Source organism: Phocoena sinus, chromosome 1 (genome assembly GCF_008692025.1).
Source record: "Phocoena sinus isolate mPhoSin1 chromosome 1, mPhoSin1.pri, whole genome shotgun sequence".
In the NCBI taxonomy this organism is placed as follows: Eukaryota; Metazoa; Chordata; class Mammalia; order Artiodactyla; family Phocoenidae; genus Phocoena; species Phocoena sinus.
The window spans coordinates 101055857-101079629 of NC_045763.1; the positions used below are offsets into that span (position 1 = coordinate 101055857).

Below are 23773 nucleotides of genomic sequence, written 5' to 3' on the forward strand. Positions count from 1 at the left end.
CAGGAAACATCCTGACCAGGCCTACCTGTGAATGACTGCAGGGAGGAAGAAATTAACACATCCTTCCGGAGGCTGATGGGAACCAGGAAATGTTTGACTTTACTCCCTCCCCTTTTAGTGTAAAAGAAGCCTGAATTATAACTCAGGCAAGATGGTTCTTTGGGGCATGAGCCCACCATCTTCTCGGTTTGCTGGCTTTCCAAAGTCATTACTGCTTGCCCAACAACTCGTCTCGCGATTATTGGCCTGTTGTGGAGCAAGCAGTACAAGCTTAGACTCGGTAACAGAACCAGAGTTGAAGTTTGTGATATTTTTAATTGTATATGTCAACTTGGCTAGGCGATGGTACCCAGATGTTTGGTCAAACGCTAATGTAGATGTTTCTGTGAAGGAATATTTTTTAAAAAATATTTATTTATTTGTTTATTTATTTATTTATTTTGGCTGCGCTGGATCTTCATTGCAGCACTTGGGATCTTTGTTGCAGCATTCAGGATCTTTAGTTGTGGCATTGTGGGCTTTTTTTTTTTTTTTTAGTTGTGGCATGCGGGCTTCTTAGTTGCAGCACGTGGACTTTTATTTGCAGCATGCAGGAGGGATCTAGTTCCCTGACCAGGGATCAAACCTGGGCCCCCTGCGTTGGGAGCTCAGAATCTTACCTGCTGGACCACCAGGGAAGTCCCTGAAGGAATATTTTGGAGATTAATATTTAAATCAGTAGACTTTGAATAAAGCAGATTGCACTCCATAATGTAGGTGGGCCTTATCCTATCAGTTGAAGGCTTTAAGAAAAAGACTGATCTCCCCAGCGAGAGAAGGAATTTCTGCCAGAAAAGTGCCTTCAGACTCAAACTGCTCCTGGGTCTCCAGCCTGCTAACCTACTTTGCCAATTTTGGACTTACCAGCCTCCATAATCACATGAACCAATTCTTTAAGTTTGTCTCTACACACACACACACACACACACACACACACACATATATATATATATATATATATATATATATACATCTATATATCTAATACCTCTCTCTCTCTCTCTGTGTATATATATATATATATATATATATACACACACACACACATATGTGCGCACACACACATTTTATTGATTCTGTTTCTCTGGAGAACCCTGATTAATACAAGGTTGAACACAGGGCCTCAAGCTGGAGCCAACACATACATATTCTATCAGTCACAGGGTTGAGGACACCCAGCCAGTAGATACAGCTCACTGATCAGCCTACTCTATGGCCAAGAGCTTTTATCTTCATTTCTAGAGCAGAGCACATATGAGGCTGAAGTAGGACCAACATGGGAATTTTCAAATTGGTATCAGCCAGACATGCTTTGCACCTTATGACCTGGTCTCTCCATTCCTTTCTATCTACAAGGAACACTCTTCTCCATTCTATGTTTATAGATTCCTAACTTCCTGTTTTTAACACATCTTATGCATTTTGCTCATGGTTCATAAACTCTTTGCTTTCTATCTCTACTTAAGACTTCTTATGAGTTACATCCATCCCATTTGTTTATCTTATCTTCTATAGCAGAATTCAATATTATCACATAGTACAGCAAAGTGTATTTTGATTTCTGTAGACCCAGAAGCACTGCCTAGAAGCCAGGCTGGGGGCGAGGGAGGAGCACAGGGGAGGAATACTAGTCTGCCTGGTAACTGCTGGCTCCGTCGCAGGCAGGGATCTGTGATTATGTTGTACTTAGAGCAATGATTGCCTCCCTTGATGTGGATCTAGATGATACCATTTTCGAGAATCAAAGTTTTTCTTTAGGAGATGTATTTGTATCTGAATGATGGTTACCCTACTGATGGACAGGAAGAACCCTCGTTCTGTACCAGCCACTGAACAAGAGCTTTCAGACCCAGCTGATGGGTCACCCGTTACTCCTCCCCTACAGCCCCGCCCCCACCCCCATTTTGGGATGAGTGTGGAGGGACCAAATGTATCAGACTTTGGCTAAAGTACCACCAGGAATTACCATGTCCATCTAGGGAGAAGAGGAGGAAGTGTTCTAGGGTGACACCAACTGTGTCGGTAGGAAAGGGGATTCCCTAAAGAGGAGAGTGGGTATTTGCACTGTGGTCTGGAAGAGAGGGAAGCTGAGGGTAGGAGAGCAAGATGAGAAGTTCAAGAGTCCCGGTGGGGCTTTCTTACACAGGGTTGGACTTCTCTGATGCCTTCCTCTTGGATCAGGAGGAGAACCACATGAAATGGACAGATTCTCCCCTCTGATGTTATAATTCTCCCTGTTTATCTCCAACCATTCAGCTAAGTCTGACACATCAAGGACCTTTGGTGCAGTCGTGTTGTGGGGAGCAGGATGGAGCATCAGGGGACAGGATAGAACAGGGAAGGGCAGCCTGCCTCATCACCACCCCCTGGGACTGCCTGGGGACGGACAGGTGTTCTATCAAGGGACCTCTGCCCAGGAGATCCACGCACAGATGTCAGCAGAGATGTGAAGGGAAGAAGAGGCATCTACCAGCTGGACATCCCTGGGACAAAGGGAGACAAATGTCCTCATTCTTAAAAGCGACGAACTTGACTACATTAACAACACATTTTGAGTTTCTCCTTAGGCCAGCTCCTTTATCCTTGTGCCTCCCAGAACCTCTAAAGGAAAGGGGGGAAAAAAAAACATGCAAAAACCAATTGCAGTTGGTCTTAGATTGCACAGAGGGCTGAAGTGGGATTCATCTGCATATCTGAGGAAAGCCAGACTCAATGGACTCCTAGGCATTTTGGCATAGAAAGATGAGGCCTCATGTTCGTGGCCTTCCCCTCCACCTTGCAGTCATTACACCTGCTGCAGATGTCCCAGGCCAGCTCGCCCTTCTCCCCTGTGCTGGAGTGTAACCCCACATCTATTCCCTTCATCGCATGCTGCAATGATCTGATTCCCATGTGTCTCCTCCACTGCCTTGTGGTTTACTTGAAGTCAAGGAGCAGTAGTTACTCACCACCTAGTGCAACGCTTAGCACATGGTCAGCACTCGCAAAAGATTTATTGAATGAACAAATGAATGACCCAGCATTGGACCAGGCTAGAATGAGATAAGCAGCAGAGCCGAAGGCTGGGAGCCCCAGGCAGGTCAAGGTCAGCTGTGGCGTGAGGAGTAAAGGATAGAATCTCCCTGCTGGAGGCAGCGAGGCCTCTGCAAACGTAACAGGCATTGCAGATCACGTTGGGGTCTACCTCTATTAGAAAATAAAATTTCTAACTCTCATGTGGAGAAGCAGGCAATCTTATTAAGCAACCAAATGTCAGATCTCAAATATTTACACACGTCTTGCCATGAAACATGTTTTTTCCACCAGGGAACCTAGGGAAACTCCATTCTCCCGTGTACACTGTTGCCAGAGCGATAGTCCCGAAACCTGTTCAAAAGCCTCAAGTGCAGGGTTTGCTTACTGTCTGTGGTCACAGCATTTCTGGATCTGAGGAAAGCCGTGGTCTCCTTTCTAGAAAAACTTCCCGAAATTTGTATGCAATTTTGCAAAAACTTGCAATTATAGAGGGTGGTGGCTGTCGCCCACTTACCCCTATGGTGGTCTCCCATGGCCTTGGCCAAGACCTGTCCCCTGAGCTGGCTTTCCAGGCCATCCCCACCCCCCGGCCCCCCTACCCCTTCCTTCTCTGTCTGCTCACTGCTCCGGGCACTCTGCTCTCTTTCCCACGCCCCAAACACACCTTGTACTTTCCCACCTTTGAACCTGGAGTCAGAGGTCCGGAAGTTCCTTTAAGGCTCCCGGGGGACAGAAGGTGCTCCTCCACGGTCCCCCGCACAGCCAGGGCCATCAAAGACAGAGAAGTAGCCACAGCCTGTTCTGCAGCACCGTCCCGCCCTACCCACCTGGCTGGGCAGCGCCAGCCTCTGTCGTGGTCTCTTGGCCTCTCTGACTCAGCTCTGTCCTTGAACTAGCATTTCCTGCTCTCCCCGACCCCTCGGGGCTCAGATTCCCGGAAATTCCAGAGCAAACAGGATTTGACCCCAGGAGAGTGCTCAGCTTTTTCTCCTCGACCTATTAATTTAACAAAAAATGAGTCAGGCATGGCTGGGGGTCCCTGTGCTTCGTGAGGCAGGGACACAGCTGTGAGCCAGACCCAGGTCCTGCCTCGGAGCTCAGTCTTGGAGGGGTGGCAGGCACCTACACCCGGGGAGCCACGCCAGAGACTCAACCACCTGGTACTGGCAGGTAGAAGGTGATTTCTAACGTGAGGCCTGAAGGACAAGGCCCGGAGGATGTTCCAAAGAGAAGAAAGTCGGTGGGAAACATCTGAGGCCAGAAGAAAGAGAGGGCGGCGTGATGGTCTGGGAAGTGATGCAGGATGTCTGGACTCCGGAGTGCCAGGAGGGAGCTATGGGAGGCTAGAGAGAAACTGAGGGCCAGGATGAAGGGCTATGTTCCAACTCTACCCTGAGGGCAGAAGGAGCCACAGAAGGGAAGGTGGAGGCTGGATAAGAAGGCTTCTCTCAGGCCAGGCTCTCTCCAGGATCCGGTCCTCCCATTTCCTCGCTGCCCTGCAGGCAAACACACAAATCCTCGGTGTTTAAGAGCTTGGTGTCTTTTTTAAAACTGCTAATCCCTAAAAGGAGCCAGAAAAGGCTAAAAAACGATAACCTGTGGTGTGGGTGGGGCCCGTAGTGGAGTGACAGGTTCTAGCACCTTCCACTCCCAGGCCCTACCCCTAGTCCCCACTCTCTTGGTCCTAAAAACTCTCCCTTCTCTTTTGTTCCTTGGGGTGGGCTTAAGAAACCCCCCAGACCTCATTCTCTCACACACTGCAGAGAAGTGGCTCACAAAGTTTTTGACTTCTGACCCTAGAAAGACATGTTACAGCATGACCCAGTAGACACACACACACACACATACACACACAAGCAAAATAAATTTCCCCAAACAATATTACACTTTCTACAAATGATGCCCTCTGATCTATTCTAGTCCAGTCTATTTATTTCTTTTTTGGGGGGAAGAGGGGCCAGTCATGACCCACTCAACTGATTTCAATATCCACTAACAGGCTGCAACCTGCGGTTTGAAAAGCATTGCTTAGAAGAAGGACATGCTGAGACCTTCCCCAAGAGACCCTCTCTTCAGCCGAGGCAATCCAGATGAAGCCCCAAATGCCCCCTGTCTCCAAGGGTTATTTTGAGGTTTAAACTGCTTCCTGGGCCTCTGCCAGCTGAGAAATGTTCCCCTTTGGTCATCACCTCAAATGCTACAGGTCCTAGAAAAGTGTTAGGTCTGGGTGTCGTTCCACCCACGGTCTGCTGAGGGCGGCACAGGGAAAAAGGAGCAGGCTGTGTTCATGCCTGCTAGCAACAACAACAGCAGCGGCGACAGCAATAATAATAACACCAACAGCTGCTGTGGTTGACCAGACACTGACTGCACTGGACTTTGCCTCACTCGGTTCTCACCACAACCTCTGAGTTGGATATTATCGTTGCCTTACAGAGTGTGAAAGGGAGCACAGAGAACTCAGCAAGGTGACAGCACTAGTAAGAGAATTAGCCTAGGTCGGCTGGACACTGGAGCCCGGGCTTTGACAAACCTGAGTGTTATAGGTGCACCTACTCTAATTTCATTTATTTATTTATAAAGGGTTTTTTTGATGTGGGCCATTTTTTTTTAAGTTTTTATTGAGTTTGTTACAATATTGCTTCTGTTTTATGTTTTGGTTTTTTGGCTGTGAGGCATGTGGGATCTTAGCTCCCCAACCAGGGATCGAACCCGCAACCCTGGCATTGGAAGGCCCAGTCTTAACCACTGGACCTCCGGGGAAGTCCCTCTAATTTCACTTAGAATGTTGTGTTTTTTTGTTTGGGCTGCTGTAATAAAGCACCATAGACTAGGTGGTTTGTCAAAAACAAATTTGTTTCTAACAGTTTTGGAGGCTGGAAGTCTGAGATCAGGGCACTGCCATGAGTTCTGGAGAGGGCCCTTGGGCTTTCTTCTGGGTTGCAGACTGCCGATTATTATCTCTTCACATGGCAGAAAGACGGCAAGAGAGCTCTCTGGGGTCTCTTATACAGGGCCACTAATCCCATTCATGAGGGCTCCACCCTCATGAACTGATCACCTCCCAAAGCCCCACCTCCAAAATGCCATCACATGCTGGGGGTGGTGTTAGGAGTTCTACATATGAGTTTCTACATATGAGTTTTGGGGAGACAAAACATTTAACCCACATGTTGCCCTATCTCAGGGATTCCTCATGTTTCACTCTCAGAGGGTTTGTCGGCCCTTGAAATCGTGGAACAAGACCTTAAATGTGTGTTTTTCTAACTTCGCAAAGTGGTCCTTGACCCACTGACCCGTCTTGCTGAGCTGAAGGATCTGAATGTAAATATATTTGCTCAGCAGTAACAGATTCAAGTGTGTGTATGGGGGGAAGGTCAGAACAATAAGAGAGATTGTCTCTGTGTAGATCCCTTTTGGACAGGAAATTCACATGGGAAGGAGATGTGCGCAACTGCAGTGAGTGAGTGGGTGAATGGGGAAGATCCTGCCCTGAGGAGGGGTGGGAGCTGGGTAGAGCTGCTTCCTGGTCTATAAGTGAGGAATTGCTCTGGATCGGGCTTCTCAGAGCCCTGCAGAGTTCCGCAGACACCCTGAGGCTCTCCAGCCATCACCTTAGCCTTTAACCCGCAGCTGTTCTCTCCTTTTGTTTGGGTGGAAGGGAGAAAGCTTTTACTACTTTAAAAAAAAGTGGGGGGGAGGAGTGAAAACATTAGGCCAATCCCAATGAGGGACATTCTACAAAATACCTGACCAGCACTCCTCAAAATCTTCAAGGTCATCCAAAACAAGGAAAGTCTGAGAAATTGTCACAGTCAAGAGGACACTAAGGGGATACGATGGCTCAATGTAATGGGATATCCTGGACAGGATCCTGGAACAGGAAAAGGACAGTAGGTAAAAGCTAAGGAAATCTGGATAAAGTGTAGGTATTAGTTAATAATAATGTATCAATATTTGTTCATTAATTGTGACAAATACTAAAGTAAGATGTTAATAATAGAGGGACCTGAGTGTGGGGATCAGGGAACTCTGTACTATCTCTAAAACATTTCTGTCAATCTAAATCTATTCTAGAATTTGGCATTTATTTAAAAGCTGCTGACTAGCTGCTTTCTAAGATCCTTCCCTATGGTAACATCCTCTGAGCAGTTTGTGGAATTGGCCTGGCAGGGGAGGAGGGTCTGGGGTGGCGGGGCTGCATGAGAGGCAGGTTTCCAGAGGTTCTGAGCATGGAATCCAGGGGTATGCGCAGCGCCTGAGCCCTGAGGAACTGCAGTGGGATATGATTTCAACTTGATCATGGGGTCCTGCCCTTGGTGTCTAACCAGAAAGGAGGCTACCCTCAAGAATTGAGTGAGCGTTACAGGATCATACGTGTGACACACATTTTCATCTCTCCTCTTTTTTTTTTTCTCCCATTGAACATCAACTAGGACCTCAAAAACAACTTGAGGAACCCACCAAGACTGAGCTCACGGTCCCATTGCAGCCCCTCACCCCCATAGCTGTTCCTCGTCCTGGGTCCTGGTAATGGCACCATCTTTCTCCAGTCACCTGTGCGGTGGCCAGCAAATCATTTCCCTTCCTCACCTCCCACACTCAATCAGTCATAGCATCCTGAGGATCCCATGCCCTGTATCACTGGTACCCACCTGCCCTCTCCATCCTCTCCTCTGCCCTCCTAGCCTCTCCCACTGCACTTTTGTAATAATAACCAGCTGGTGTACAGTTGCCAACTATTCTAATCCAATCTTTAAAAAAATTATGATGTAGAGTCACAGACAGAGAAAACAAAATTATGATTACCATAAGTAATCATAAGGCAGTAAAAAGGGCAGGAGGGAAAAATTGGGAATTTGGGATTAACAGATACACACTACTATACATAAAATAGATAAACAACAAGAACCTACTGTATAGCACAGGGAACTATATCCAATATCGTGTGATAACCTATAATGGAAAATAATCTGAAAAAGAATATATGTATATGTATAACTGAATCACTTTGCTGTACATGTGAAACATTGTAAATCAACTATTCTTCAATAAAATTAAAAAAAAAAGAAATTCACGCCAGGAAAGATGGAAGGTTAAACATAAAAAAATTAAAAGCAATTATGATGAAATATATCAGGCAAACCCACTGATTGCTTAATAATAAACCCACTTCCTAGCAAAAGACACAAATCCGTACTGATAAAATAAAGCTCTCTGTGTACCCATGTCTGTCTCACTCCCCACCCTCCAACCTCTTCCTTTCCTGTTCTCATATCTCTTATCTGTTTCCTTCTCAGCCTGGCCTGCTCTGACCACCTGACGTAATACTGTGATCCATACTCCTCCTTCCCAGTACTCGTGACCTCTTTTAATTCTGCTCTTTTTTTAATAGTATTTTGTCACTATCTAAAATACTGTACAGTTTATTTATTGTATCTGTATTAGTTTGCAGGGACTGCCACAATCAACTACTACAGGCCAGGAATCTTAAACAACCAAAGTTTGTTTTTTCACAGCTCTGGAGGCTGAGACGGTCCAAGATCAAGGTGTCAGCAGGTTTGATTTCTCCTGAGGCCTCTCTCCTTGGCTTACACGTAGTGCCTCTCTGTGTCCTCACTTGGTTTTTCCTCTGTGCCCATCCACCCCTGGTGTCTTTGTATGTCCAAATTTCCTTTTCTGATAAGGATACCAGTCAGATTGGATTAGGGCCCACTCTAACCCTCATTTTAATGCAATCACCTCTTTATTTATTTATTTTTTAACATCTTTATTGGAGTATAATTGCTTTACAATGGTGTGTTAGTTTCTGCTTTATAACAAAGTGAATCAGTTATACATATACATATGTTCCCATATCTCTTCCCTCTTGCATCTCCCTCCCTCCCACCCTCCCTATCCCACCCCTCTAGGTGGTCACAAAGCACCAAGCTGATCTCCCTGTGCTATGCGGCTGCTTCCCACTAACTGTCTATTTTATGTTTGGTAGTGTATATATGTCCATGCCACTCTCTCACTTTGTCACAGCTTACCCTTCCCCCTCCCCGTATCCTCAAGTCCATTCTCTAGTTGGTCTGTGTCTTTATTTCCGTCTTACCCCTAGGTTCTTCATGACCTTTTTTTTTCTTTTTCTTAGATTCCATATATATGTGTTAGCATACGATATTTGTTTTTCTCTTTCTGACTTACTTCACTCGGTATGACAGACTCTAGGTCAATCCACCTCACTACAAATAACCCCATTTCGTTTCTTTTTATGGCTGAGTAATATTCCATTGTATATATGTGCCACATCTTCTTTATCCATTTGTCTGTTGATGGACACTTAGGTTGCTTCCATGTCCTGGCTATTGTAAATAGAGCTCCAATGAACATTTTGGTACATGACTTTTTTTGAATTATGGTTTTCTCAGGGTATATGCCCAGTAGTGGGATTGCTGGGTCGTATGGTAGCTCTATTTGTAGTTTTTTAAGGAACCTCCATACTGTTCTCCATAGTGGGTGTACCAATTTACATCCCCACCAGCAGTGCAAGAGGGTTCCCTTTTCTCCACACCCTCTCCAGCATTTATTGTTTCTAGATTTTTTGATGATGGCCATTCTGACTGGTGTGAGATGATATCTCATTGTAGTTTTGATTTGCATTTCTCTAATGGTTAATGATGTTGAGCATTCTTTCATGTGTTTGTTGGCAATCTGTATATCTTCTTTGGAGAAATATCTGTTTAGGTCTTCTGCCCATTTTTGGATTGGGTTGTTTGTTTTTTTGTTATTGAGCTGCATGAGCTGCTTGTAAATTTTGGAGATTAGTTCTTTGTCAGTTGCTTCATTTGCAAATATTTTCTCCCATTCTGAGGGTTGTCTTTTGGTCTTGTTTATGGTTTCCTTTGCTGTGCAAAAGCTTTGAAGTTTCATTAGGTCCCATTTGTTTATTTTTGATTTTATTTCCATTTCTCTAGGAGGTGGGTCAAAAAGGATCTTGCTGTGATTTATGTCATAGAGTGTTCTGTCTATGTTTTCCTCTAAGAGTTTGATAGTGTCTGGCCTTACATTTAGGTCTTTAATCCATTTTGAGTTTATTTTTGTGTATGGTGTTAGGGAGTGTTCTAATTTCATACTTTTACATGTACCTGTCCAGTTTTCCCAGCACCACTTATTGAAGAGGCTGTCGCAATCACCTCTTTAAAAATCTTATTGCCAAATATAGTCACATTCTAAAGTACTGGTTAAGGACTCAACATGTGAATTTTGGGGAACATAGTTCAGCCCATTATTGTTTATTTTCTGCCTTCCTTCACTATAGCGTATGCCCAATGTTGTTTTGTCTGTTTTATTCATTGGTGAATCATTTTTCTTTTTTTTAACATCTTTATCGGAGTATAATTGCTTTACAATGGTGTGTTAGTTTCTGCTGTATAACAAAGTGAATCAGCTATACGTATACACATATCCCCATATCCCCTCTTTCTTGTGTCTCCCTCCCGCCCTCCCTATCCCACCCCTCTAGGTGGACACAAAACACCGAGCTGATCTCCCTGTGCTATGCAGCTGCTTCCGGAACACTAGCTATCTATTTTACATTTGGTAGTGTTTATATGTCAGTGCTACTCTATCACTTCGTCCCAGCTTACCCTTCCCCTTCCCGGTGTCCCCTAGTCCATTCTCTATGTCTGCGTCTTTATTCCTGTCTTGCCCCTAGGTTCTTCAGAATATTCATTGGTGAAACTTAAGAGCCTAGAAATGCTCCAGACACATAGTTACTAGGCACTTGATAAATACTTGTTGAATGGAATTTTCACCTTGACTCCGACTTTCAGAACAATGGTAACTTGACGCAGTGATACCGGTTACCTTTATTTTCTTTCTGAGTCCAGTGGAAATGGTTTTAGTTTGACTGTTGAGTATGATTATGTTTACTTCAGTATTTCAATAGATGCACCTTTTATCAGATTAAGGAAGTTCTCTTCTATTTCTAGTTTGCCAAGGGTTTTAATGTGAATTTTATTGATTGCTTTCTCTACGTCAGCTGAAATGATCATGTAGTTTTTTTCTCCCTTTAATCTGTTAATATGGTGTTTTACAGAACTAGATAACCTTGCATTCCTGGGATAACACTGCAGGGTTTTAATCAGGTGATTAACATGATCTGATTTACATTATACAAAGTTCACTCTGGCTGCTGTGTAGAGCAGGCGTCGTAGGGAGCGAGAGTGAAAGCAGGAAGATCACCCAGGAGGCTGTTAGAGTAACCTGGGCCAGAGAGGATGGTGCAAGTGGAAATGGAGATAAGGGGGAGGATTAGAAATATACTTTAGAGATAAACCTTGCAGAACTGGTTGGCAGATTAGAGGGAAGGAGGAGAAGGTGAGGATTGAGGATGACTGCTAGGTTTTGTTGTGAGTCACTAGGTGGTCCCACTTTACTTAGTGGAGAATATAGGGAAGGGAGGAATCAAGGGTTTGGATTCCTAATATACACCCCAGTTGGATGGATGTGTGTAGCTCAGAGGCAAGTCTGAGCTGAAGATGGAGATGAAGGAGGGCTCAGCATAGAGGTGGTGCTTAAAGCCATGGCCACAGAGACTTCCCTGGTGGTCCAGTGGTTAAGACTCTGTGCTTCCAATGCAGGGGGCCTGGGTTCAATCCCTGGTTGGGGAACTAAAATCCCACATGCTGTGCAGCACAGCGAAAAAAAAAGAAGCCATGGCCATGGATGTCATCACCAAGTGGGGGAGTGACAGAGAGAAGATGAGGCCCCAGGACCAAGCTCAGGGCTTTCCAGCACTAGTCAGGCAATGAGCCGAGGGTCAACAAAGGAGCTTGAAAAGGAAGAAGACTGTGAGGTGGGAGGAGAAGCCCAGAGAGGACAATAGCTAAGACAGGACTGGCCAGCTATGCAAGTGCTGTTGAGAGGTGGCAGACATGGGGGCAGACAGTTGTCCAGCAGTCGCCAATGGCTTTTATTAAATCAATATTTACAAATGTTGTTATTTTGTGCTCTCAGTTATGTGAAGGAAAAACCAAGGACTGTTTGCACACGCGACTGAATAAGCCACACACATCCTCAGCCTCAGTGAGATTTTCTGGGGGCAGGAGTGTGGTTTTTCTAAGTACCTCCTCCTGAAAAGAGCATCTCTGGGTTCACCTCCAGGTCAGTTGCTCCCAGTGCTTCTGTAGCTGTGACACAGTACATTGAATTTGATTTTGCTTGGTTCACAGAGCTGTGAATGCAAGTTTCTACACACACTGAACTCATTCTCTCGGTAAAGCACCCTACAGGGCGGTGGAGTTCACAGATGGAAGCACCACCTCACCTCTGCCCTAAAGGTTCATTTAAAAAATTCAACTGAATTTAAATTACCTTCACAGAGACAGTTTCACTACACACCGTTCGAGACAACATTTACAAATAACGTTGGGAATCCTTGCTAGAAGATGCCCAAACTATCGCTGGCACAGTTTCCCTGAAGGCACACAGGTTACGGAGTCCAGAAAGACAGGATGTTAATGCCTTGACTGAGTGGCATTGGAGCTTCAAGTTTCTGCCTTTAGGATTCGTGTTTGGCTCAGGTAGTGGTAAGGGCCTCCTCTCAGCCACACTTATTTTGTTGTTCCAATTGCAGCACGCCCTCTCTCTCTTAAACAACCAAGACGATGCCCAGCAAAGGTAATTTTCTGCTTCTCTGGTTCAAATCAATTTATCTTTTTAAAAGCAATTAGTATCCCTTTGGAGTTCTTTTATGCCCAACAACTGTGCCTTAGTTCAAGAGTTAAACTTTTCTCTATTCATTTAGGCAACTACAGTAATATCTAATTAAAGTGCAGACCAGACAAAAATGCATATTGTGGATAATGTAGTAACCTTAGCTTTTTAAGTATTTAAATTTCCACCAGTGAGGGAGAGGGGAAACATTTTTATTTTAAGGCATTCTTGAGAAGGGTGTATTTCCAATTAACCGAATATCAGAGGAATTGGAAACTAGCACAGCTAGAGGACTTAAATATGCATTAAGAAAAATTCCACTACTCATTTGAAACTAGTTGGTAGGCCCCAAAGTATCAGAAACACCATGTAGCTTGTATTTTTCCTTTGTAAACCACACTACTTGTTTACTTCAGCCTGGTAAGGCAATCTGGACTCACTGATACACTGACCCACTTAGACAGGTCTTTTGGCACTGTAGATAGCTTTAGAGACATTCCAGGTGTTATGGAAAAACAGCTGGCCCTGGGATGCTCTTTGTTTCCAGCAGAGAGACCAGTTGAAAGAGAGCTATAGAACTTTAGAGCTCAAATAATCTTACGATAGAGTCAATTATATAATTTTATAGGCCAACAAACTCATTAATGGCAGAGGCAGGATTTGAAAAGTTGATCATTTTATTCTCAGCCCATTGGTCTTTCCTCTAGAGTGGTGGTTCTGATCCCGGCAGCCCTTTAGAATCACCTGGGGAGGTAAAGCAAAAACAAAAACAAAAACAAAAAAACAAAACCTTCCCCAGAGATACAGATTTAATTGGTCTGGAGAGCTGTCTGAGCACTGGGATTTTTAAATACTCCTTTTCCCTACTCTGGGTAGTGAAGAGAGGGGAAAAGCCTACTGAGTTGCAGGGCACATACTGCCTATTTGCAAGGTATTTGCTCTGATCACTTGACCTCCCCTGTCACTGGGATGAAGTCCAGAGTTAAACGAGGCTCTTATTGAAATTCAACCCCCAGACTTCCTTTTCAATTTACAGCATACAGCAGTCTTTTCTTTAAGTAGAGAGAGCCTGGAACAGATTTCTCCTTGGCTCCTGGGCTGGAGCATTCATTTGGTAAACAGAGAACGGTCCGCAGAAATCTAGAGGTTGTGAGAGCCAAAAGAATCATCTCACCTCCTAGGAACCAATTAGGATTCTTGAATGGCAAGACTCCCGTTTAAAAAAAAAAAATCACAAAGCACTCGGAAGAGGCACACTCAGAATTACTCTGGAACTTTCCACTGTAGAAGTAAGGGAGGGAGCCTCTGGGCCATTGTGGAAGAATGTTGGGAAGCAGCTTGGCACTAAGTGATGAGAGGAGATGGGGTGACCACCAAAATCCAATGCCATGATGTAACTTGTGGCAGGCAGAGGCACAAACAAACACGATGGATTGACTTTGGCAACGGTTCCCCATTAAATTTTTTATGTCAGAAGCCAGCTGAAAAACCATTGGCGGCCCAGGTCTAAAGTTGAACTGATACCTGGTGGGCCCCCCCGGACCTCTCGCTCAATTCTGTTGCCTTGTCTCTCTGGGGGGGTCCAGCACCTAGACAAAAGGATGAAGAGCCGTGGAAGCCAGGCCCCAGCCACTAAACTTTCCCAACAATGCCAGGGAAACCATTCACCTGATGCAGTTGAAAGTTTCCTCTGTTCAACTGAGTGGTGAGAAAGAAAAAGAAACTCAACCTGCCCAACTGGTTCTGAGACCTGCAACTTGTCCTGCTCCTTTATGTAATATATAATCCAGTGGAGCCAGTCCCAGCTCCGCTCCACTCCCTGTTCACAGCAACACCTCAAATCCCACAGCACACACCGTCTCCCCAGACAGATGTGCCTCTCTTTAACAAACCCTAAAGATGTTAGGGTTGCTCATTTTTCTTCAGGATCCATAGGAAAGCAAATAATTTTAAAAGAAGCATTTTGTAGTGACAAAGAATAGGGAAGAGTGCCTAAGTGAATGGTAATCATAGAAACAGCCAATTAACTGGTAAATCCCTGTAGTCTGCAAGCTGAACCAGGAATGAGTGCAGGAGGAGGAAAAGCAGCTGCGGCCCAATTACTCAGTAGCTCAGGTGCCTTGGGAGGATTCTCGCGGCTGGTTTACCTAAACAGGTCTGCTTGCTTAGATCTTGACGGACCGCTGTACAGAAGCACAGGCTCTGATGATTGCCTTCTTTATTGCTGTCGGTGAGCTAAAATATGCATCTAAGCAAAGTGAAAGGATGAAAGGGTCACAAGCCTCAGAAAACATGCTTTTCTTAGCATCTGGTAAGGAGAGAAAGGGAGACTACCGGACCCTGCAACTAACCAGACTGAAGAAACTCTACCCATGCACGGCTGGAGGAAAGAGCATTGCAGAATTAGCACCCACTAAGGAAGTCTTTGGAATCCAACTGGTCCTTCAGTTAATGAGTTTGGAGAATCCAGAATACCCTGTTATAAAATGGGCTCTGACAGAAATGATGACAGTATGAAACCTTAGGAGGTGGGCATCTAGTCAGGCACATGAAATACTTCTCTTTGCAAGTTCTTTTCACATTTGATCTTTCCCATATTTTTTCCATATGGAAAGAATTTTCCAACTTCAATTCCTGATCGAAATCAATACATCAATAAATACCTATTGAGAGTTTGTTTACTACTTAGAGCAGTGTGACACTAGAGCAGAGTCCCTCAATCTGGGCCTAGACTATCTGGGTCAGAATCATGTGGGCTGCTTGTTTAAAAGGTCCCTAATCTAGAATCAAAATCTCCTTGGTGCCCCCAAACCTGCACTATTTTTATTTTAATTAAAAAGATTTTTTAAATGTTTGTCATGAACATGTTAAACATACATAGCATTACAGAGGACAGTATAATGGACCCCATGTACCCACCTACCACTCAGCTTCAATAACTATCAACATTCTGTTTTTCTTGTTTCAATTCTATCTACATTTTTGGAGGAGGTGGGGCTGTAATATTTTAAAATAAATCCCAGACACTCATGCACCAGTATGTTCCTCCAACAGATAAGGACTTCCAATTTTTAAAAAAACATAACCGCAATGCTATCATCCCATTCAACATCATTAACTGTAATTTCTTAATATTTTAAAATTCCCAGTCCATGTTCAGTTTTGCATAGTAGTCCCAAAAATGTCTCTTTTTTTTTTGTATTTGGTTCATTCAGATCAGGATCCAAAAGATCCACACATTATTTTTGGTTGGTATGTCTCTTTTAATTTGTAGCAGTCCTTCCCCATTATGTTAATGCTATTTATTTGTTGAGGAAACTGTATCATTTGTTCTGTAGAATTTCCCATATTCTGGGTTTGACTGAGTGTATCCTCATGGTGCTGTTTTTGACATGTCCCCCCATCTCTTTTATTTTCTATAAGCTGATAGTCAGAAGCTTGATTAGCTTCAGTAATTTTTTTTTGCCATATTTCAAAGATGTTTATTAGCTCCATGTAGCTATTGAATACTGCATTGCATGGTACAGATATAGAATATTTTCATTATCACTGAAAATTCTATTGAGCAATACTAAAATTATACCCAGATATTCACAGAGAAGGCAACCAGGTCTCAAGGAAATAATATAACTTCCCCAAGGTCACACAGCTATGTCTTTAAAGAAAAACAAAATGACACAAAGGAAATAGTAACAGAGGCATTAAAGAAACCCAGTAAGTTTCTCGAGCAGTCAAAGTAAGGTTTGAAAGTGCATACTTAATTGTTAGCAGGGTTGAAGCTCTTGATGGTTGGTAAGATTCAGTATTTTTTGGTAAGGATATTCCACAGGTAAAAAACATTATAGCCAGCTATTTCACTTTTAGTTAAGATTGGTCAGTGGGTTTAAGTGTTGTCAGTCCAATCCATCTATTTTAAAGTTCAGCATCAACATTTTATTTAATGGTTTTAGCAACCAATTTGGTCATTATCTATTATTTGGTCATTATCTTCTACTATTTCATTAGAGGTTACAAAATGGTGGGGGTTTTTTTTGTTTGTTTGTTTGTTTTTTAGTGCTATCTTTCCTCCTGCATTTATTAACTATGAATCTTCTATGTAGAAGAAATTTCCTTCACAAACTATTTGGTTATCAAGAAATATAGTCTATACAAGAAAGGAAAGATAAAAACTTTTTTCTTGCAGTCTCATAGCACAGGGAGATCAGCTCGGTGCTTTGCAAGGACCTAGAGGGGTGGGATAGGGAGGGTGGGAGGGAGGCTCAAGAGGAAGGGGATATGCAGGTATATGTATGCATATGGCTGATTCACTTTGGTGTACAACAGAAACTAACACAGTATTGTGAAGCAATTATACTCCAATAAAGATGTATGAAAAAAAAACTTTATTCTTTCCCTTTATGTATCATTTTTATATTGATCAGAATGACTAATACCCTAGTATTCCCAAAAGGTGACCAACGAAGTCTTCTTTCTTGGTTGTAGGATGGAGGGGAAGAGACATTATGGGCTCATAGATGTTTATATATTTGATGTGTTTATTTATTTTCATTTACCTTTAAGTTGAAGTATAGTTGCTGTACAATGTTATATGTTACAGGTGTACAATATAGTTATTCACAATTTTTAAAGGTTATACTCCATTTACAGTTATTATGAAATATTGGCTGTATTCCCTGTGTTGTACAATATAATATTTAATGTGTTTTAATCCATTGTAGTTGCTACTCTTTTTCATGTTCAAACTCTCCCATCTTTGGCCAATGGGAACCACTTCAAGTTGGGTCCTATATTGCTGGTTTTTTTTTTCTCATGACCCCATAGTCTCCATAATTTCCTTTCTTTCAGGTATAACAAGATGCTCCAGGCTCATCTGCCTCAGAACTGTAATTAGCCATTTCTCTAAGGAGTCCTGATTCCTTTTATTGGGAAAGGGTATTTAGAGATTACAGTCTGGGGTCCAGAGGTGCTAGTTGCTCATCAATCCTGGGCAAAGAATTCTCATATATCCCACATCCAGTTTCCCTTTTATTAACACCTTATATTAATGTTGTACATTTGTCACAATTAATGAACCCATATTGATACCTTACTCAAGTTCATGCTTTATTCAAACTTCTTTAGTTTTTACCTAACGTCCTTATTCTCTTCCAGGATCCCATCCAGAATTTCCCATTACATTTAGTCACCATGTCTCCTTAGGTTTTTCTTGGTTGTGACAGTCTCTTGGACTTTCCTTGTTTTTGATGACCTTGACAGTTTTGAGGAGTACTGGTCAGGTTTTTGTAGAATCTCCCTCAATTGGAATTTGATATTTTTCTCATAATGAGATAAAGTTATATGTTTTGGGGAGAAAGCCCACAGAGGTAAAGTGTCATTTTCATTGCATCATGTCAAGGGGTACATCCTATCAACATGACCTCACTATTGATGTTAACCTTGATCACCTGGCTGAGACGGTGTTTGTCAGGTTTCTCTACTATAAAGTTACTCTTTTCCCCCCTTTCCATACTGTACTTCTCGGAAGGAAGTCACTACTCGAAGCTCATACTTAAGAAGTGGGGAGTTATGTTCCATCTCCTTGGGGTTGGATATCTATTACATAAATTATTTGGAATTCTTTTGCATGGGAGATCTGTCTCCCCTGTTTTTTTTTTATAATTAATTCATTTCATATTATGGATATTTATTTTATACTCTAGGCTGTAATCCAATTCAACTTCATTTTTTTTATTGCTCACATTGGTTCCATTTTGGCCATTGGGAGCTCTTCAGTTGGCTTTTGTGTGCTTTTGACACCCTCCATAATTTTTGTGAGCGCTTCCTTTCTTTCTGGCACTACAAGGTGCTCCAGGATTATCTTCTATATTTCCTACTTCAGTCCTAGAATTGGCCATTTCCCCAAAGAGCCCTGATTCCTTCTGTTAGAGAAAGGTTATTAGGAACCAAGATCTGGGTGTTAGGTGTACTTGTTGCTATTGGGGTGTCATTGCTTCTAAGCAGTTGACAGGCCAAGGAAATACATGCATGTTATACTAACCTGTGTATATACACAGATCTATAAATATTTTCACTTATAACTATTTGTATCTATATTAAGCTAAGCACGAGTTTACACTAATGTCTCCAACTCTAATTTATTGCCACATGGATAATTCTGGCTTATTCCTTTTGCTTATCTGCAATCTCTCATTCAAACAGTGAGAAACCAGTTGTTCAATTCATATATATATATATATATATATATATATATATATGTTTCAGTTTGTTTCTAATATTTTCTTTTGGTTTACTCTTGTTTTGGAATTATGTAAAATACTTGGTTCCAAGGTTAAAACTATAAACAAGGTACATTTAGGGAGATCGACCTTCATTCCAGTTTCCTCTCTACTTATTTCTCCCCATCAGAGATAACTTTTTCTTAGTTTTTAGTTTATTCTTACATTGTTTCCTTTTGAAAAAATAAGCAAATATATAAATAGTCATACTCCTACCTTTCTTACACAAACAGTGGAGTACTGTACACATTTTTCTTCACTTTACTTTGTTCACTTAACAGTAGATCCTGGAGCTCATCCAAAGCACTCTGTAGCAATTCTTCCTCATTCCTGCACAGTACTCTTTTATACGAATGCACCACAGTTATTCAACCAGGCCTCTATTGATTGACATTCGTTTTTCTCCAGTCTTTTACAGATAGTACTACAAAGAATAGCTTTGGACATACAGCATTTCAGATTTTTGCCAGTGTATCTTTAGGATAAATTCACAAAAGTGGGATTACTGGGTCAAAAGGACTGCACATGTAATATTGCTAGACTGCCAAATTCCCTTCTGTGAGACTTGTATCATTTTGCACTCCCATTAGCAGTGTATGAGAGGTCCTATTTCCCTATAGCTTTGTCATCAGAATATGTTGTCACAATTTTGGAATTCTGTCTATCTGACAGGTAATAAATAGTAACTTGGTGAGACTTTGCATGTTTCTTATTATGAGGCCAGCATCTTTTTGTACATTTAAGCGTCATTTACATTTCTTACTCTGTGAGCTGTTCTTTGCTATATTTCTGTACTAAATAAAGTTGGAGAAGCACTGCTCTGGTGAATCAAGAATAGCATGCAACAGGCCTTATCATTTTGTGTGGTTTTTTTTTTTTTGGCCACGCCCCACAGGCATGTGGGATCTTAGTTCCCCAACCAAGGATTGAACCTGCTACCCCTGCAGTGGAAGCGTGGCATCTTAACTACTGGACCACCAGGGATGTCCAACAGGCTTTATCCTCGAAGGAACCCAAATGATATGCCCAAAATGATAATAGGCAAACAAACAGCATGAGTTCAAATTTTAAAGTCCTTGACATGGATTAAATGTTTTGGGAGTTTGGAGAATAGAGATAACTGTGAAATAATTAGGGAAGGCTTCACAGAGGAGGAAGAGTTTGAGCTGGGATTTGAAAGATATCTGGCATAAGCAGAGGAGAGGAGGGCAGGGCGATATGCCAAAAGTAGATTGAGAGCAAAGAATATATGTACGTAGAGAGGAAGCAGTATGTTTAGCTGTCAGGATTGTGGGCTCTGCAGTCAGACTGCCTGGATTCCAATTAATAGCCTCACCATTTATTACTCCTTTCAAATCCTTTATCTGTAAAATGGGGATAATAATAATACTAAAATAATAATAATGCCTATTTCAAAAGACTGTTGTGAGGCTTAAATGATACAATGCTTAGCATAACAAATGCCCAATAAATATTAGTTGTTATTACAAAGCACAGAAGAACACCAGACTGAAGTCAAGCGTTCTATTTGGAATTGTGGGAGGTTTCGTTGAGAAATATATGTGAGATCAGGTAACAGAGGACATCAAACTCTTTGCTTAGGAGTTTGGATTTAATCGAAAAGGCAAAGACATTGAATGAAGTTCTTAAAGCAAGAGAATGACAAAGTGAAAGCTTCTTTCATCTGTATGTAACCAGAATGTTGAACAGGGAGGACTCTTGAAATGTAATCAGAAAGAGACTTTGTTTTGATCTTCCACTGTGTCTTAAAAAATGGGGCAAGTTCTGCGCACCCTTAGAGTCTCTTTAAACCATAATCACAGTTTTAGCTCAGTAATTAGTAGTGTGTAGGTCGTGTAATAATCAGAATTTCAAAGTTGAACCTCCTCCTATTTCCCAGCTAGGTCCTTCTGCGGGAAGGAGAAGGAGGGGTGTGGTGTCTCTTTTGCTCGCCTTCTGCTTTCACCTCTCCTCACCCTTATAGCTAAGTGTAATTTCTGGCCTCTCTGTGGTTGAAGGGGGACAGGAGATAACAGCTAAAGGAAGCAGGGAAGTTCCTACTTGACTAGTACTACCCCAATATGGTGCCACTGTTTGGGGACCTATTTGAAAGCTGACTCTCTTCTTGACCTTTTTAGAGGTTCTTGGGAGGCTTCACTGGGAAGGTTCAGCAGCATTTCCTGTGACAAAGGTGATGCAGTTTCCTCTGAATGACACCCTCCTCACCCAGTTTCTCAGCAGTCCTCGCTGCACAGACCTCCAGGTGTTTCTCTTGGGCAGAATTCATAATGGCTCTAAGCTAGCCCTCATCCCCACATGATCCACGTGAGTTACCGGAGAAATAGCCTCACATTCTTTGCCCCACACCCACTGCTTGGACAGGCTGCCAGTAGAGCCACTGTTCCTCTACCTTGGCCAGCGGAACAACTAGCCAGCCCATCTTTACTTTTTAGATTTTCCAGGCAGGAGTCAGTCACCCGACTCCTATGATTCCCCCCCTAACCTTGATGTTCACACATCAAACTTGCCAAATGATCCCCTGAAGCACTTTTCTCTTGACCTGAGGTGAAAGGGAAGCAGCCCTCCCCCACACCCCTGGGAGGAACAGGATTCACGGCCAGCTCACACATTGTCCTTTGCACAAATCTCTCCATCTCCATCCTCAGCTCTTACACATTAAAGACATGGGCAAAGGGTTTAAGGATTTTCTCAGCTGCTAACTATGAAAGTTTTGCATGATAGTGTTGTTAAGATATAGCACCTCTTGTCTTCTTGCCTTAGCAAAACTGAGATAGAAAAATCTAATTTTAGCACCTATTACATATATTTTTCCCAGGACAGTGCCTAGCCCTACGTGGTTAATAGCTGGTACCGTAGGAAGATAGACCTAGCTGAATTTTTCATAGTAAACTGGTATGAGGTAGGAGGAAGACTAGTCTGAATCTGCAGTGATCCAGTAATAAGAAAAAAATTTGAGTAAATTAGGGATATTTAGGTCAGGTAAGAGAAAACCTAGAGGGTTATAATAATTCTCCTCAACATAGGTAAAGAAAAGTACTCACATAGGAAAGTGGAAAGACTTAATTCATTTTATTGAAGGAGAAGAATTAGGACGAATGAGTAAATTTGCAGGGAAACATTTGGACTCAATATAAGACTTTTCTAATATCAGTGGCATGAGAGCCTGTCCCTGCAGTGATTGTCCCATTATTAGGAATGTGCAAGCAGATCTTTGATCCTCTCCACCCACTAATCAGTCCCACCCCGGACTTCCCCACCCCATGAAATAACATCACTGTTCATCCACTGCTTGAGCCAAAACCTAGGGATCATCCTTAGTTCTTCCCTTTCCTTTATCCCCACATCCAATGCATCAACATATCCTATAATTTCTATCTCCAAAATACTTTGAACATATATTTGTCCACTTACCTCCACCTACACTGCTCTCACCAGTCCAGGCCACCATTGTCTGTCAGCTGGACTCCTGCAAATGCCTCCTAATTGTTCTCCCTCTCATCAGTAGCCAGGGTGATCTTATAAAAAAAAAGCAAAACAAATAACATCACTGCCTTAACCCTCCTATGGCTATGGCTTCACCTTGAACTTAGAATAAAGCTCCAACTCCTCAGTCTAACCTAAAAAGCCCCATATGGTCTGGCCTCGGCTGCCTCTGCAAACTCATCTCCTATGGTTCTCTTAGCTCACTGCACTTGAGCCGCACCAGCCTTTTTTTGTTTTTTGGTTTCCCAAACAAGCCAGGTTCATGCCCAAGGGCCTTCACACCAGCTGTCCCCAGCCTGGTTGACCCTGGAGCTTAGCATGATTGTCTCCTTCTTATCATCCGGGTCTGAACTGAAATGTCATTTTCTCAAAAAGGACTTCCTGAGCACTCAGTTTAAAGAATTCCATCCTACCTCATCCACCATCACTTTCTACTACGTTACAGTCTGTTTCATTTTTTCCTCTACCAGTTATCAGTGTCTGAAATGATTTCATTTATTCACTCATTTGTAGTCTATCTGCCTGACTATAACATACACCTCATGAGAGCAGGAAATTGTCATCTTTGTCTAGAGCTCTATTTCCTGTATACATAGTAGATTCTCAATAAATATTTGTTGAATGAGTGGATGATTGAATCATCTTGGCATTAGAGAGGATTCCAGCCATAGGAGGAAGGGGAAGATAGACCTCTGACATTACTTCAAAGTCTGTGTCTTGGGAGGATGAATCGATAGGAATGAAGAAGAAGGGATGTATCTGTGACGTGCTTGAAAGACAAAATTGATGAGATACCTCGTGTGTGGAAGATAAGTGTAGGGCACAGTGAACATTAGCTCCACAACTAGTAACATGGTGGACTCAAGAATAGTAAAATCAAAGTTTGGAAACTGAAAAGGGATTTTTTAAAATTATAGGAAAATACTCATGCCATTAAATTTTTACCGTTTTGACTATTGTAAAGTGTACAGCTCAGTGGATTAAGTACCTTCACATTGTGGTGCCACCATCCTTCCACAGAACTCTTTCACCTTGCAAAACTGAAACTGTACCCATTAAACATTAACTCTCCATTCTTTCTTCCCCTAACTCACTGGCAACCACCATTCTACCTTGTCTCTATGAATTTGACTACTCTAGGTACCTAATGTAAGTGGAATCCTACAATATTTGTTCTTTCATGACTTGCTTACTTCACTTAGTATAATGTCCTCAAGTTTCATCCATGTTGTAGCATA

General features: G+C 42.5%; 1 long non-coding RNA gene across 1 annotated transcript; it reads left to right on the plus strand.

Moving 5' to 3' along the window:
• Positions 1 to 70: 70 nt before the first annotated feature.
• Positions 71 to 17231, plus strand: LOC116750601. Its single transcript, XR_004349047.1, has 3 exons — positions 71 to 204; positions 12716 to 12720; positions 17220 to 17231. It is a non-coding gene; the product is annotated as an uncharacterized LOC116750601 (long non-coding RNA).
• The last annotated feature ends 6542 nt before the right edge of the window (positions 17232 to 23773 follow it).